The 13,920-nt window shown below is 49.8% G+C and overlaps 1 protein-coding gene across 4 annotated transcripts in view; it reads right to left on the bottom strand.

The window, feature by feature from the left end:
- Positions 1-13,920, bottom strand: part of ST3GAL1 (ST3 beta-galactoside alpha-2,3-sialyltransferase 1) — an 88,557-nt gene that overhangs the window by 54,174 nt on the left and 20,463 nt on the right. The gene's annotated exons all lie outside the window — the stretch shown is intronic.

Below are 13,920 nucleotides of genomic sequence, written 5' to 3'. Positions count from 1 at the left end.
ACAAACCTAGACAGCATATTATAAAGCAGAGACATTACTTTGCCAACAAAGGTCCATCTAGTCAAAACTATAGTTTTTCCAGTAGTCATGTACGGACGTCAAAGTTGGACCATAAAGAAGGCTGAGCGGTGAAGAATTGATGCTTTTGAACTGTGGTGTTGAAGAAGACTCTTCAGAGTCCCCTGGACTGCAAGGAGATCCAACCAGTCAATCCTAAAGGAAATCAACCCTAAATATTCACTGGAAGGACAGATGCTGAAGCTGAAGCTGAAGCTCCAATACTTTGGCTACCTTATTCGAAGGGCCAACTCATTAGAAAAGACCCTGATGCTGGAAACGATTGAAGGCAGGAGGAGAAGGGGATGATAGAGGATGAAATGGTTGGATGGCATCACTGACTTGATGGACATGAGTTTGAGCAAGCTCCGGGAGATGGTGAAGGACAGGAGCCTGGCTTGCTGCAGTCCATGCGGGGTCACAAAGAGTCGGATACGACTAAGTAACTGAACAACAACAATCAGATACTGATTCTTGAGCCCAGATCTGGCCGGATCCAGGCCCAGATACCTATCCATGTTAACTAAGGTGCACAGCCATATTGCCACTGCCTGGAGAAGGGGTTGCTTCTTAATAAAGGCTAAGATGAGAGTTTGTAGTAGTCTGGGTTGTATTTTTCTACAAGTCCCAAGCCAAAGGAGAGGTTTGGGTTTGGTGGATAAAGTACTGGACTGGAAATCAACCCTTGGATTCAAATATTGCCTCTGTCACCAATGCTGCGTCATCTCGGGCAAGTTACTTCAGTTCTCTGTGTAACCATGTACCAGCTCGAGAAAGGGGGCTGGGTTGGCGGGTGTATTTGATCCACTCCGCTTCCCTCCAGCTCTGTATGCTTTCTCTTGCATGTCAGTTTGCCCTGGGGGTTATGAGCCAAAGCTCGGTGTCAGAACACTGGGTTCAAATTCGAGCTCTGCTCCTGTGCGGTTCAACCTCTATGATGCAGAAGGCCTTGTGTAACATCAGGATAATAATATCCATAGCACAGGCAGTTACGGCAATTAAATAATGTGTGTGAACAGTGAATAGTGTGTGAATCGTACTTGGAGCACACAAGCTGCTGTGTGTGCTCCTGCCTAAGTATATGTCAGGACTCAAGCCACTCAGACCCCAGAAAATTCTAGTGCAGGATGGGATCCGCTTACCTCCTGGGGGGTCTCACACCTCAATGCCTCCTTTTCAGGGACTAAGAGCAGACAGGAAGTTCCAGGTGCCCCCAGCCCCCATCACAGCTCTGCGGTTAAGGCCGGGTGTCTCAGAAGTCTGTGGGCTGCGGCCAGGGGGGAGGCATTCCTAGGCTGTTAGGGGTCGGGAGGGCTGAGCCGAATCCTCCCAGCGCCACCTCGAGGGGATGGCATGATCTGCACCCCCTTAAAACCAGTGCAGCAAAGATGCACCTGGAGGAGGGGATTTAGTGACTCGCCCAGGGGTCCCACAGCCCATGACTGGCCCCTCCCCAGCATTTGGTGCTGGGAGGGAAGGGGCAGGTCCAGCCTGGCTTACTAGGCTCAGGACCTGCAGGAATGTCATCGCCTCGCTCACTGACCCGTCCTGTGTCCTAGCAGCTGGCCCTGTGTTGGGCACATGCCAGTCACGGAGGGTGCGACTCTGGGTGCAAACGCTGCGCTCAGGAAGAGCTCCTGCCCAGCGACCGGGGGCCCCACAGTGACAGCAAACAGGGTGTGCGTGTGCCGGTCAAGCTGTTTCCCTCTGAAGCCAAGGCTGAGTCAAGTCCAGGATTCCGCGAATGGCCACCCGTGGGCCCGATCTGGCCGGCCGCCTGTTTTGGTAAATGACGTTTTGCTGGAACACATCTATGCCTGTTCATCTCTGTACTGCCTGTGGCCACTTCTGCGCGGCCGTGGCATATCTGAGCAGTCACAACACAGACGATCCAGTCCACAAAAACGAAAATGTTTACTATCTCCGGCCTTTACAGAAAGAGCTCTCTGCCCCTGCTCCGGACCTCCAAGGGCTCCGAGGGCAGGGCCCCCGTGAATCCTTCTGACACATCAAAGCCTCCTCTCCTCCGTGGGAGGTGAAAACAGCCACCAAGAGGGGAGGGGCTGGCGCTAAAGGGGAGGGAGCACTGAGGACTGAGGACTGTTTCCCCAGGAGGTGGCCCTTTTGTTGAGTTAGTAAGGGCTGATAGGGGACCTGCTGGGTGAAGAAAATAGGAGAAAGGACTTCCCTGGTGGTCCAGTGGCTAAGACTCCGGGCTCCTAGTGCAGGGGTCCTGATTTCGATCCCTGGTGGGGGAACTGGATCTCACATGCCTCAATTAGGTGTTTGCACGCTGCCACTAAAGAGCCTCAACTAGGAGGCACAGCCAAATATTAATAAGCAAGTAAATAAATATTAAAAAAAAATAAATAAAAGAAATAGGGGAAGGGCACTCCAGGCAGAGGGTTGGCCAGGCAAGGACGCGTGGGTGCTGCAAATACTGAGCTGGGAGACAGGTGCACGCCGGGGGCACAGAAGCGCCACACAGTCAGGCATTGAAGCTCTGGGGGCAAACCTTGCAGTGGTGGGTCCCCTCCTCCAGCTGTCTCCAGCCACAGGGAAGATGACACACACAGAGTTCAGGCTGCCATTCCCTGCCTCATGGAATTTAGCATCTTGTGGGGGAATGTGACAGGCAAATGCCAGGCAGAACCTGCTGAGTGCCTGGGAGGGGCACAAGAGCATCTGAGCGGGTTCTGAGGAAGGGGGAGGTCAAGGTCCATTTGGGGACAGGATGAAAAGAGTCCTAGAGGACAGATGGAATTTGAGAAAGTCCCTAGGGGCTTAGAGGTTGGGGGTGGTGCTCCTGAACAAGGGTAGGAGGTCATGAAACCCAAGACCAGCTGCCACCCACTTGGTGGACAGAAAATTGAAACACCCAGCTAATGGACCTTAATCTGGTAGGTGGATTAATTTCCATCTGAGCTGGAGGATGCGAGGCTAGGGGCCAACGTGGATGACCTCGGATGTTCAGAGGAGGGGCTCCAAGCCCAGTCAAGGGCTCAGGGCTGGTTTCCCAGAGGAGGGGAGGCTGACTAATTACAGGAGGAGGGAATTAACCTCAGGAAGTCATTGAAGTCCATCGAGACAAGGGTCACCCCTGGAGACAAGTGTCACCCAAAGTCCAAGGTGAAACCCCTATAATCTGCCCTCCCCTTCCTCCCTGGTCATCTGGCCCCTCACTCACTCTGCAGGGCCCCCTGAGTCCACTGCTGGTCAGACTCACCAGTCACACTCCTCCTGACCTAGGGCATGGCCATGGCGGTCCCCCGGTGCCCACCTGGGTCAGATCCTTAGCGCCTCCAGGTCTCTGCTCACCTGTCTACTCTCTGTGTGGCCTCCCCATCACCTCCACCAGCGGCCCCCTCAAACCTTCTCCTCCCCTTGCTTCTCGCTCTCACAGCACTTCCCATCTTCCTACAAATCTTTGAATCCTTTACCTTTGTCTTTTATCAGAAGTCATATATTATTACATTTCCCAAGGGATTGACTGAAGCAGTCCCGGCTTTCTGAACCCTGCCTGGTACAAGGAGGCATCCAGTCAATATTTGTTAGTAGAATTAATGAAAAAAGCAAGAGGAAGAACAGCAACCAGCACTTTATTAAAAGACCCTCCGCCCAAATTCCTTCTTCTTGTGCTCGAATGCGGTGGCTGGATAATTCATGCTGACCTATTTTTTTTTTTTTCCTCTCTTTGAACCGATGTGTATTTTCAAAGGCTAAGGGAATGCATATGCCTTGGCAAAGCTCACACTGAGAGCTTCTAGACAGAAAGCATTTCAGGAAAACACTCCCCCTGTGAGCCGTGCTGCTGACAGAGCAGCCCCGCGAGCCCCCAGGAGGCGCCTGGGGTTTCTGGGGACTCTCTGGGGCCAGGCACCTGGGACCCCCACTTTGATATCTGCCCCAGCGGCCAGATGTTCTCAGTCAGGCGGCTAAATGAAGACAGTCACTTCACCAGCAAAGGGAGGAAGAGAAAATGAGAAGGACGGTCTGGAGTTGTCACCAAGCCCTTGATCGAGGCTCCAGGGAGCATGAGGGGGACAGACATGTGACCCCACAGCTGAGCTAGCGTCTGGCCATACTCCACGAGACAGACCCTGAGCACAGTGTGACGGTTCCTGCAGCGCCCCACCCGGGTGAGGGGTCAGAAATGCTGCGCTAGGATGCGGTGCTGGGCTGGGGGATGAATCGGGAGATGGGCAGAGAGATATACACTACTATGAACAAAGTAGATAACTAATGAGAGCCTGTTGTACAGCTCAGGAGACTCTACTCAGTGTTCTATGGGGACTAAAAGGGGAAGGATGTTTGCACCCGTATAGCTGATTCACCTTGCTGGACAGCAGAAACCAACACAACCTTATAAAGCCACTACACTCGAATAAAAATTAATTAAAAAATAGGGCTGTGTTTAAGATTCAAATTCTTAGAAATGAAGTGACATGGGTGACTCTTGCTGTGGTGACTTAAAATTATTTTTTATTCAGTATATACATATATATACACATACATAGTATATGCATGTTGTATGATATGTATACATACATGCACATTGGTATGACATGTATAGAAATACATTGAGACACATATAGTGTTCATATAAAGTATGATAGGTATACACATATGCATATACATATAGCATATATGCACACATGTATATGTGGATACATGCATTTAATAAGTACCAAGCACTGTTCTTTGACTGTTATACATATTCGATCATTTAATTCTCATAATGATCCTGAGAAGTAGGTCCTACTATCCCATTTGAAAGAGGCTGGAAGCGAGGCACAGGAGTTACCTTTCCTGCCTAAGGTCACCCAGCTGGGTGCAGGTGACCCTGGGAGCTGACCGCCCCTCCCCTCTCAGCAGCCTGCTTGAAAAGCCAAGCTCTTAACCATGCACTTGTGCTCCGTCAATCATGTTCCAGAGTCGCCAGGGTGTCAATGAGCCCCTTCCAGGGTGTCCATGAGGGCAAAACCATTTTCATGGCAAGACACCACTCGCTTTTTCATTCTCACTGTCTCAGGAACTGACTGTTGCCTCTGTTTCCCAGAGACAGGCAGTGTGGGATTCCAGCACAGACCGAGGCGACAGCAGACTGAGAACTCAGCTGCTTTCCTTTCAGCCAGACATGGAGATTAGTAAGACGATGCTACTTTTCTCACTAAATTTCTGTTTCATTTGGGAAAGTAGCTGTTTTTCATTATAATCAGGCGATAGACCTATTATTGCCAATTTTAAATAAAGCGATAAATATGTAAAGAATGTCTCCTTAAAGACAGAAGACACAAAAGCTATTTGAGACCATCAGTAACATTTAAGACCCTGTAAAGAGGCCTTCAAAACCAACTGTTTAAGAACAGCTGCTATGCTACCAACTGCCCCTCGGGGTTTTTGAAGAGTGCATCTTGGCATTTCCTGCCCAGCTCAGGACTGGCCATGTTGCAGGACGCACAGAATCCCGGGCCCCTGCTTATAGAACAACAGAAGACCCTCCCCTCCAGCTGCTGTGACAGCCAACATGCCTCTTCCTATGTGGAGGAATGTGTCTGTTTGTGTGTGTGCAGGGGGGAGGGCCATTGGACCCAGCTGACAGCAGCAGACCCACTCGCCCTCACAAGCTCTTACTGTTGCCGCCTCCCTCCTGCTCCCAGTTCAGCGGGAATTGTTTTCCAGCTCCCGTCCCCTGGTCTCCCTTCCTCCCTTTGTACCATGACAAAGTCACAACTGATAATACGTGACAGGAACCCCGAAAACATTCTTAGGATCTCTGTCCTGGGAACTTAGCCCAAGGACACAGTCCAAAAGAAATAAAATGCTAAAGCCACTGGATGTTCCGGGCAGTGTTGTTTACAATGATGATTGATGATGATGACCATAGACACTGACATACTTTATACAGAAATATGCTGCCACGGAGATGACTGAGTCAGTGGTACTGCCACCTGAAGGGTCATTACACAACTGTACAGGGCGACAGCTGTTCAGGACAACTCCAGAAACACTCACCCAGTAACCCTTCCTTGACCTGGATACTGGGGGCTCAATGGGGAAGGAGATAGCGCCTGCCCTCAAGGAGGTTTCAGTTAAGTGCCTGTCTACCTGCTGAGGTTTCAAAGTACAGGGAACCAATTCCAAACATCTAACCACTCCCCTGTCCCAGGGACCTTCCCTTCAGTCCTTCTCCTTTTCTGACGGCCAATCCCCTGGCACTGGGGATATTTTTAGTGCCTGTGACAAAGTGTTTATGAGAAGCCATTGAGCCACAAGGCAGTGTGCCTCTTCCCTGCACAGGCACGGGATATTTTGGCCAAGTGCATTTCAGACAGGCTGGCTCTGGGTCCCTCCCATGTCCTTCTTCCTCTTTCTCATGATCCAAATCTGAAAGGGCTGTGGTGTGCTGTGGTATCCTGATAAGGTGTGCTTGCTTAATTTAGGCTGAGCATGTAGATCTATAAATAGCAGGTGTTCTGAAGGCAGGCGGGCTGAGCTGTGAACAACAGAGATGGTGGACAGTCCCAACGTTAAACAGCCAGAGCCTCTAGACGTGGGATTCCCCCATCTCCAGATCTCCAAATTGTGGCAAGCTGAGTGATGCCCCAGGGGGTGTCCAAGGAGAAAGAAATGATCCCCAAGGGGGACCAGGCCCATGTCCAGCTCAGCAGAGAGGTCAGTGAGCTGGACATCGTGTTGATCAAACCAACAGCCAGGGCTGGCTCTGTGTGGCTGAGACAAGTGGACAAACCGGGCCCGCTTTCAGCGGCTCATGCTTGGCCCTGGAGATGCAGAGCTGCACCTGGCCCAGCTGGCTTCTCAAGAAGTCCCCACGAAGGATGAATCACACATTCCTGTTCCTCATTGAGCTCCTGGGCCAACAGCGAAAACAGACACACACACAGGCCAGGCACCGTAAGGAGTGGAGTCAGCAGGATGAAAGTCAGACGCACACACACACACATGGGGACACACACACACAGGATGTTTGGGGGAATGTACAGGATGCAGGGAGGAAAGATTCCCAGAAGAAGCGGTGCTTGAATTGAGTTTTGAAGGAAAGATGATTGAAGCAGGAAGATAAAAGAAGGGCATTCTAGGTGGAGGGCAGAGCAGATAAACGTCACATATTCTAAGTCCTGGAGACAGCAAAGCTACTTCATTTAGTATGAACGCTATTTAGGGTAATGAGAACATAGGAAGCATCTGTATCTCTATCTGTATTTATAGCCGTGGTACTGTGTACCGTGCTCAGTCGCTCAGTCATGTCCCACTCTTTACGACCCCATAGCCTGTAGCCCTCCAGTCTCCTCCGTCCTTGGGATTTTCCAGGCACGAATACTGGAGTGGGTTGCCATTCCGTTCTCCAGGGGATCTTCCGGACCTAGGGACTGAACCTGCATCTCTTGCATCTTCTGCGTTGGCAGGTGGATTCTTTATCTGTGTACTTGTAAATGCCTGACAATTAGCTCTTTTGATTGCAATGTAAGTGCCTGGCATTAAGCTTTTAATTGTTTAGGCATCTATGTCGTAAACACACTGCCACAGATCCACAACTGAAGAGTCACGTGGCCCCACCCATGAAGTTCCTCTTTCTAGAAAGTCTGGGGGATCTAGATAGCTGGCCTTTCTGAGTGCTCTTGCTTTTCCCTACCTACACTTGCTTTATTCCCTCTCTTTTGTTTCAGATTTGCCAATGCGGAGCAACCTTGCAAAACATTAGCCCCTCCCCCCACCAACCCTGGCCCCAGTAAAGGCAGAACCCCCGGTCTGTGCATGCCCCCCACCTCCCTGTGTGGCCCTGGGCATGCCATTTACCTCCAGAACTCCTGAGCCAAAACCTTGTTTGTTTTTGTTTTTCCCTAAGTTCCCTGATGCTTTTGAACCGTGGTGTTGGAGAAGACTCTTGAGAGTCCCTTGGACAGCAAGGAGATCCAACCAGTCCATTCTAAAGGAGATCAGCCCTGGGTGTTCTTTGGAAGGAATGATGCTAAAGCTGAAACTCCGGTACTTTGGCCACCTCATGCGAAGAGTTGACTCATTGGAAAAGACTCTGATGCTGGGAGGGATTGGGGGCAGGAGGAGAAGGGGACGACAGAGGATGAGATGGCTGGATGGCATCACCGACTCGATGGACGTGAGTTTGAGTGAACTCCGGGAATTGGTGATGGACAGGGAGGCCTGGCGTGCTGCAATTTGTGGGGTCACAAAGAGTCGGACACAACTGAGCGACTGAACTGATAATGAAGTTCCCTGATGGTCATTGCTGAGGTTCATCTTGTAATCATAATAAGAACTACAAGGCCAGAGAGTAGTGATAAGGCTGAGGATCTTGGCAGATAACCAGGTCATGTTGGCCTTGTCTGTCCTGTGGTGGAATCTGGACTCGGTCCCTAGACCATAAGGGAAATGGTCAGTGAAAGAAGGAAAGGCACAACTCAACGCCCTTCAGGAACAAACGTTATTGGTGAACACACAAATGCTTATCAGCTGGGTCTGAATAGAATAGAAATTGTTTTCTGGAGAATAACTCAGTCTGTGGGCTTGGCTTCTAAAAGGACATTGTTTTGCTGACAAAGCTATGGTTTTTCCAGGAGTCATGTATGGATGTGAGAGTTGGACTATAAAGAGGGCTGAATGTCGAAGAATTGATGCTTTTGAACTGTGGTGTTGGAGAAGACTCTTGAGTCCCTTGGACTGCAAGGAGATCCAACCAGTCCATCCTAAAGGATATCAGTCCTGAATATTCATTGGAAGGACTGTTGTTGAAGCTGAAACTCCAATACTTTGGCCACCTGATGTGAAGAACAGACTCATTGGAAAAGACCCTAATGCTAGGAAAGACTGAAGGCAGGAGGAGAAGGGGATGGCAGAGGATGAGATGGTTGGATGGCATCACTGACTCGACAGACATGAGTTTGAGCAAGCTCCGGGAGATGGTGAAGGACAAGGAAGCCTGGCATGTTGCAGTCCATGGGGTCGCAAAGAGTCGGACACAACTGAGCGACTGAACAATAACAACAACGACAAATGTCCACGCTTTGGGTGGATGCCCTCCTGTGACACTAATGTTGTTAAGGCCTCTGGGCCTGACAGCAGAAGCTACCCCAGGGGTCTGTGCTGTAAGCAGACACCTTCCCCTGCTACCCTCACAGCTCACCCACATCCCTCCAGCACAGCTATAATGTAATAACACTTATAACAGGGCTGTAACTTATCCAGCATTGCCTACGGGCCAGGCACCGCACCCAGCTTTCTGCATCATCGTCTCATTTAATTCTCACAACCCCTTGTAGGTGGGTACTGTGACCATCCCATTTCTTACAGATCAGGGATCTGATCTGTAAAAAGTCTGATCTGATCCCCCAAAGCTGGAGAGGGACAGACGTGGGTGCTGCCAGGCGGGTGCCACTCCAGGTCTTGAACCTGCCACAGCCTGCCTGTCGCCGTGGGGGTTCATCTCCCCTGGTGGGTGGGACTGGCCCCATCAATGGAGGGAACAAAGCTCATCAGGTTAAGGATGCACCGCTGGCAATTGGAGAGCCATCCTGAAGCTTTTTCTTTGGAATCCAGGGCCCCTGCTTCCTCCATTCCAGCTTGGCTGTCCACGGGGGCTGGATGTTTGAACATTCAGGGAGGAGGGCACTCCCTGCAGCTGTCAGGAGCTTGACCTTTTCTAGTGCTGCTGCTGCTGCTAAGTCGCTTCAGTCGTGTCCGCCTCTGTGCAACACCAGAGATGGCAGCCCACCAGGCTCCGCTGTCCCTGGGATTCTCCAGGCAAAAACACTGGAGTGGGTTGCCATTTTCTTCTCCACCTTTTCTAGAAGGTGGTAATGATGTGAGGTGTGGCTGCTGACGACTGTGAAGAGCCTATGCTCTGAAGTCCAGGAGGTCTGTGGCTCCTTGGTCCGTTTTAGAAATGAGGCAATAGGTGCAGATGGGGGCTGGATCTGAGGGCTGGGGGTCAATCGGAGTCCCAGGAAAATAGGTCCAGGGTCACATGGAGGGAGAAAGCCCAGGCAGACCTTGCAGTCAGAAGCCGGACGATATTTCTGCTTTGCAAATAGGGTCACCTGTACCATTTTTCCAGATTCCACACATACGTGTTAATATACGATAGAGAGAACAAACGTATGGACACCAAGGGGAGGAAGTAGGTCGGGATGAACTGAAAGAGTTGGATTGACACATATACGCTATGTGCACACATGTCCAGTTGCTTCAGTCATGTCCAACTCTGCGACCCCATGGACTGTAGCCCGCTGGGCTCCTCTGTCCAGGGGATTCTCTAGACAAGAATACTGGAGCAGGTTGCCATTTCCTCCTCCAGGGGATCTTCCTGACCCAGGGATTGAACCTGGGTCTCCTGCATTGCAGATGGATTCTTTCTTTACCTCTGAGCCACCAGGGAAGCCCCATATATATACTACTCTGCATAAAACCGGCTTCCCAGGTGGCATCGGTGGTAAAGAACCCACCTGCCAATACAGGAGATGTAAGAGATGGGTTTATCTATGAATAAAATAGTGAACTGAGAACCTGTTGTACAGCACAGGGAACTCTATTCAGTGCTTTGTGGTGACCTAAGTGGGAAGGAAATCCAGAACAGAAGGGGATATATGTACATGTGTAGCTGATTCACTTGGCTGTATAGCAGAGACGAACACAACACTGTTAAGCAACTATACTCCAATACAAATTAATTTAAAAAGAAGCTGGATGTAAATTAGCGGCAGGAGAGCAGAGTCCATGTTTGAGTTTGTCATCATCACATTCCCAGTACCAGGCACATAACGGGCTGGGTTAAAACCTGTTGGATGGATGTGTGAACCAATGAGCTGTTATGACCATCCAGGAGAGGGTACAGAGGCTGAGAGGGGGTTCAGGCCCTGAAACACTGTTGCCACTGCCATTTCTTATATGTTCCACGGTTGCACCTAATCAAAGCGTTTCAACGTGCTGGTAAGAATTCTCTGTATGACCTAGATAGGTGGGATGAGGTGGAAGGTATGAGGGAGGTTCCAGAGGGAGGGGACACGCGTATACCTATGGCTGGTTCATGTTGATGTGTGACAGAAACCAACACAGCATTGTAAAGCAATTATCTTCCAGTTAACAATAAATAAATTTTGTTAAAAAAAGAACTCTCTGTAAGGATCAAGTATGTAATATCCCATTCTATGGATGTCCTTTAGCCACTCGCCAATGTTGGACACTCGGGATGTTTCCATAATGCTGCTATAAAAGAGTTAGGCAGTGAGGATCAAGGAGAGGCAATGGAGCAAGCCCTGCCTCCGGAGCCCTGGAGGTAGACTAGGTGCCTTGAAAGCCCAACTCCTCCACTTGTTAGCCGTGTGTCTGTGAGCAAGTGACTTAGCCACCCTGTGCCTCGGTTCCATCATCAGTAGAACAGGAAGAATGTGGGCAGCTGGCTTTCAGCATGGCTGTGGGGGTAAAGTTGTCAATATTCAGGGCTGTTAGGAGAGCCTGGCCAGCCCTCTGTAAGTGCCCACACTCACCCCACCAGCGCTTACACCCCTAAGTCCAGGCGATTCCACAGAACACCTTCCTGGAAGTGGGATCACACGGTCAGGCTGCAGAACTCTAAGGAGAGCACCTGTGAAAATCCCGGCAGCATTAAGGAAAAAAAGTCTTTAGCCCAAGGACAAAGGCTCAAGGGACCCAGAAGACGAGGCTGCCCTACTATACAGCAAGGTCCCTACATATGAACAAGTTCCATTTTAAGAGCACATTTGTAAAGTAATTGTAAAGTAATTAGCCTCCAATTAAAATAAATTAATTTAATTTAAAAAAATAAAAATACATTTTAAGATTAAACTAAAAAGAAAAAAAGAGCATATTTGTAAGTTGAAAGTTCAACCAAGTTAGCTTACTGCTACTGCTACTGCTAAGTCGATTCAGTCGTGTCCGACTCTGTGCGACTCCATAGACGGCAGCCAACCAGGCTCCCCCGTCCCTGGGATTCTCCAGGCAAGAACACTGGAGTGGGTTGCCATCTCCTTCTCCAATGCATGAAAGTGAAGTCGCTCAGTCGTGTCTGACTCTTCACGACCCCACGGACTGCAGCCTACCAGGCTCCTCCATCCATGGGATTTTCCAGGCAAGAGTACTGGAGTGGGGTGCCGTTGCCTTCTCCCAAGTTAGCTTAGGCACCCAAATAACACAACCTGCTATCTAGTGCTGTACTGTAACAGGCTTATAAAACTTTTCACACAAATAAGACATAAAAAAATAATAAAAAAATGTTTTTTAACCTTACAATACAATACCTTGAAAACTACAGTAGAGCTACGTTGCCGCAGCTTCTACACTTGCTTCTGGGCATCCTGAGCTTGAGATAAAAGACGCTGCACTACTGTTCTCTACACGGTGCTGCACAGTAAGGCGCACAGAAGACAACCGCTTGTAAAAGATGTGCCCAGGTGACAATGACAGTGTAGTCAGACACACGGACTAATTTTCATGATTTACTAACCTGCATTCGCACGTCTGCATCTTTGAAAGTTCCCAACTTGAAGGTTCGTATGTGGGGGCCTTACTGCATGGACCCCAGAATTCCTGCTGCAGGCCTTTCTGCCAAGTGTTCATCCCGCCTCCTGCAGGAAACAAACCCTCGTGCCCTTTCACCTCCCCCACTGGAGGCCTGGGCCAGGCCAAGGAAGCCTAGGGACCAGGGACCCTCAGAGGATCCCCATTAAGCTAGGGCTTGTCTTTTAAATTCTTAACCTTATATTCTTTTCTTAAAGAGAACGCCTACATTCTATTAGCTTCCAGCCTCACAGAACTCATAACTGCATATCTACATATCACTAATTTGTTCATCTGTTTCTCCCATTAAATTATTTTTTTAAAGTTTTATTTTATATTGGACTATAGCTGACTAACGGGGCTTCCCTGGTGGCTCAGAGGTAAAGAATCCGCCTGCCAATGTAGGAGACATGGATTCGATCCCTGGGTCAGGAAGATGCCCTGAAGAAGGAAATGTTAACCCACTCCAGTTATTCTTGCTTGGGAAATCGCATGGACAGAGGAGCCTGGCGGGCTACAATCCACGGTGTCGCAAAAGACTCAGATACGACTGAGCGACTAAACAACAACAATAGTGATTAACAATGCTGTGATAATTTCATGTGGACAGCAGAGGGGCTCAGCCTTACATGTACAGGTATCCATTCTGCCCCAAACTCCCCTCTCATCCAGGCTGCCACCTAACATTGAGCAGAGTTCCCTGTGCCCTACAGTGGGAACCCACTAAATTATTAACATGCTGAAGATATAGCCCTTGTCTTATTCTGTTATCCCTCCAGTGCTCGGCCCAGTGCCAGGCACCCAGTTGTGCTCGTTGAATGAATGAATGAATGAGGGAGTGAGAAGGAAAAACATGCTGTGAACAGAAATTTGTTCATTTCACTTTTTCCACTTGGGTTCCCTCCTCAGACCCGCCCAGGACAAGCTAATCCTTTTCCACCTGATAGCATCTCAGATACTCAGAGAGGGCTCCTGCCTTCCTGGGACACAGCCTTGGCTTCTGTAACGAGCGCTCCTTTCTTAAAGGTTATCAGCAACAGAAATTCCACCAGCCTTTCCCTGCTGTCCATTTCCATGCCCCTAACGACTGCCAGGCCATGCTCTTATCTAGCAGAGTGCCTTGGCCTACAGTTTGCCTGCGGGCCGGCTGATGAAATTTATTTTGGGAGAGGAAATGCTTGAGGTCTGAGGGAGAGAATGTACACTCTTCAGGCCTGAAAGGACTCATGGCAGGAAATGGGCCTGTCTCTGGGGGTGGCGGGGGGCCACAGACCCCAGGGGAGAGCAGCTGAGTCCCCTCACCTGTCCTTAGAT

The sequence above is a fragment of the Bos indicus x Bos taurus genome, chromosome 14 (assembly GCF_003369695.1).
Source record: "Bos indicus x Bos taurus breed Angus x Brahman F1 hybrid chromosome 14, Bos_hybrid_MaternalHap_v2.0, whole genome shotgun sequence".
Lineage (NCBI taxonomy): Eukaryota > Metazoa > Chordata > Mammalia > Artiodactyla > Bovidae > Bos > Bos indicus x Bos taurus.
This window is presented reverse-complemented; position numbering and strand designations above follow the sequence as displayed.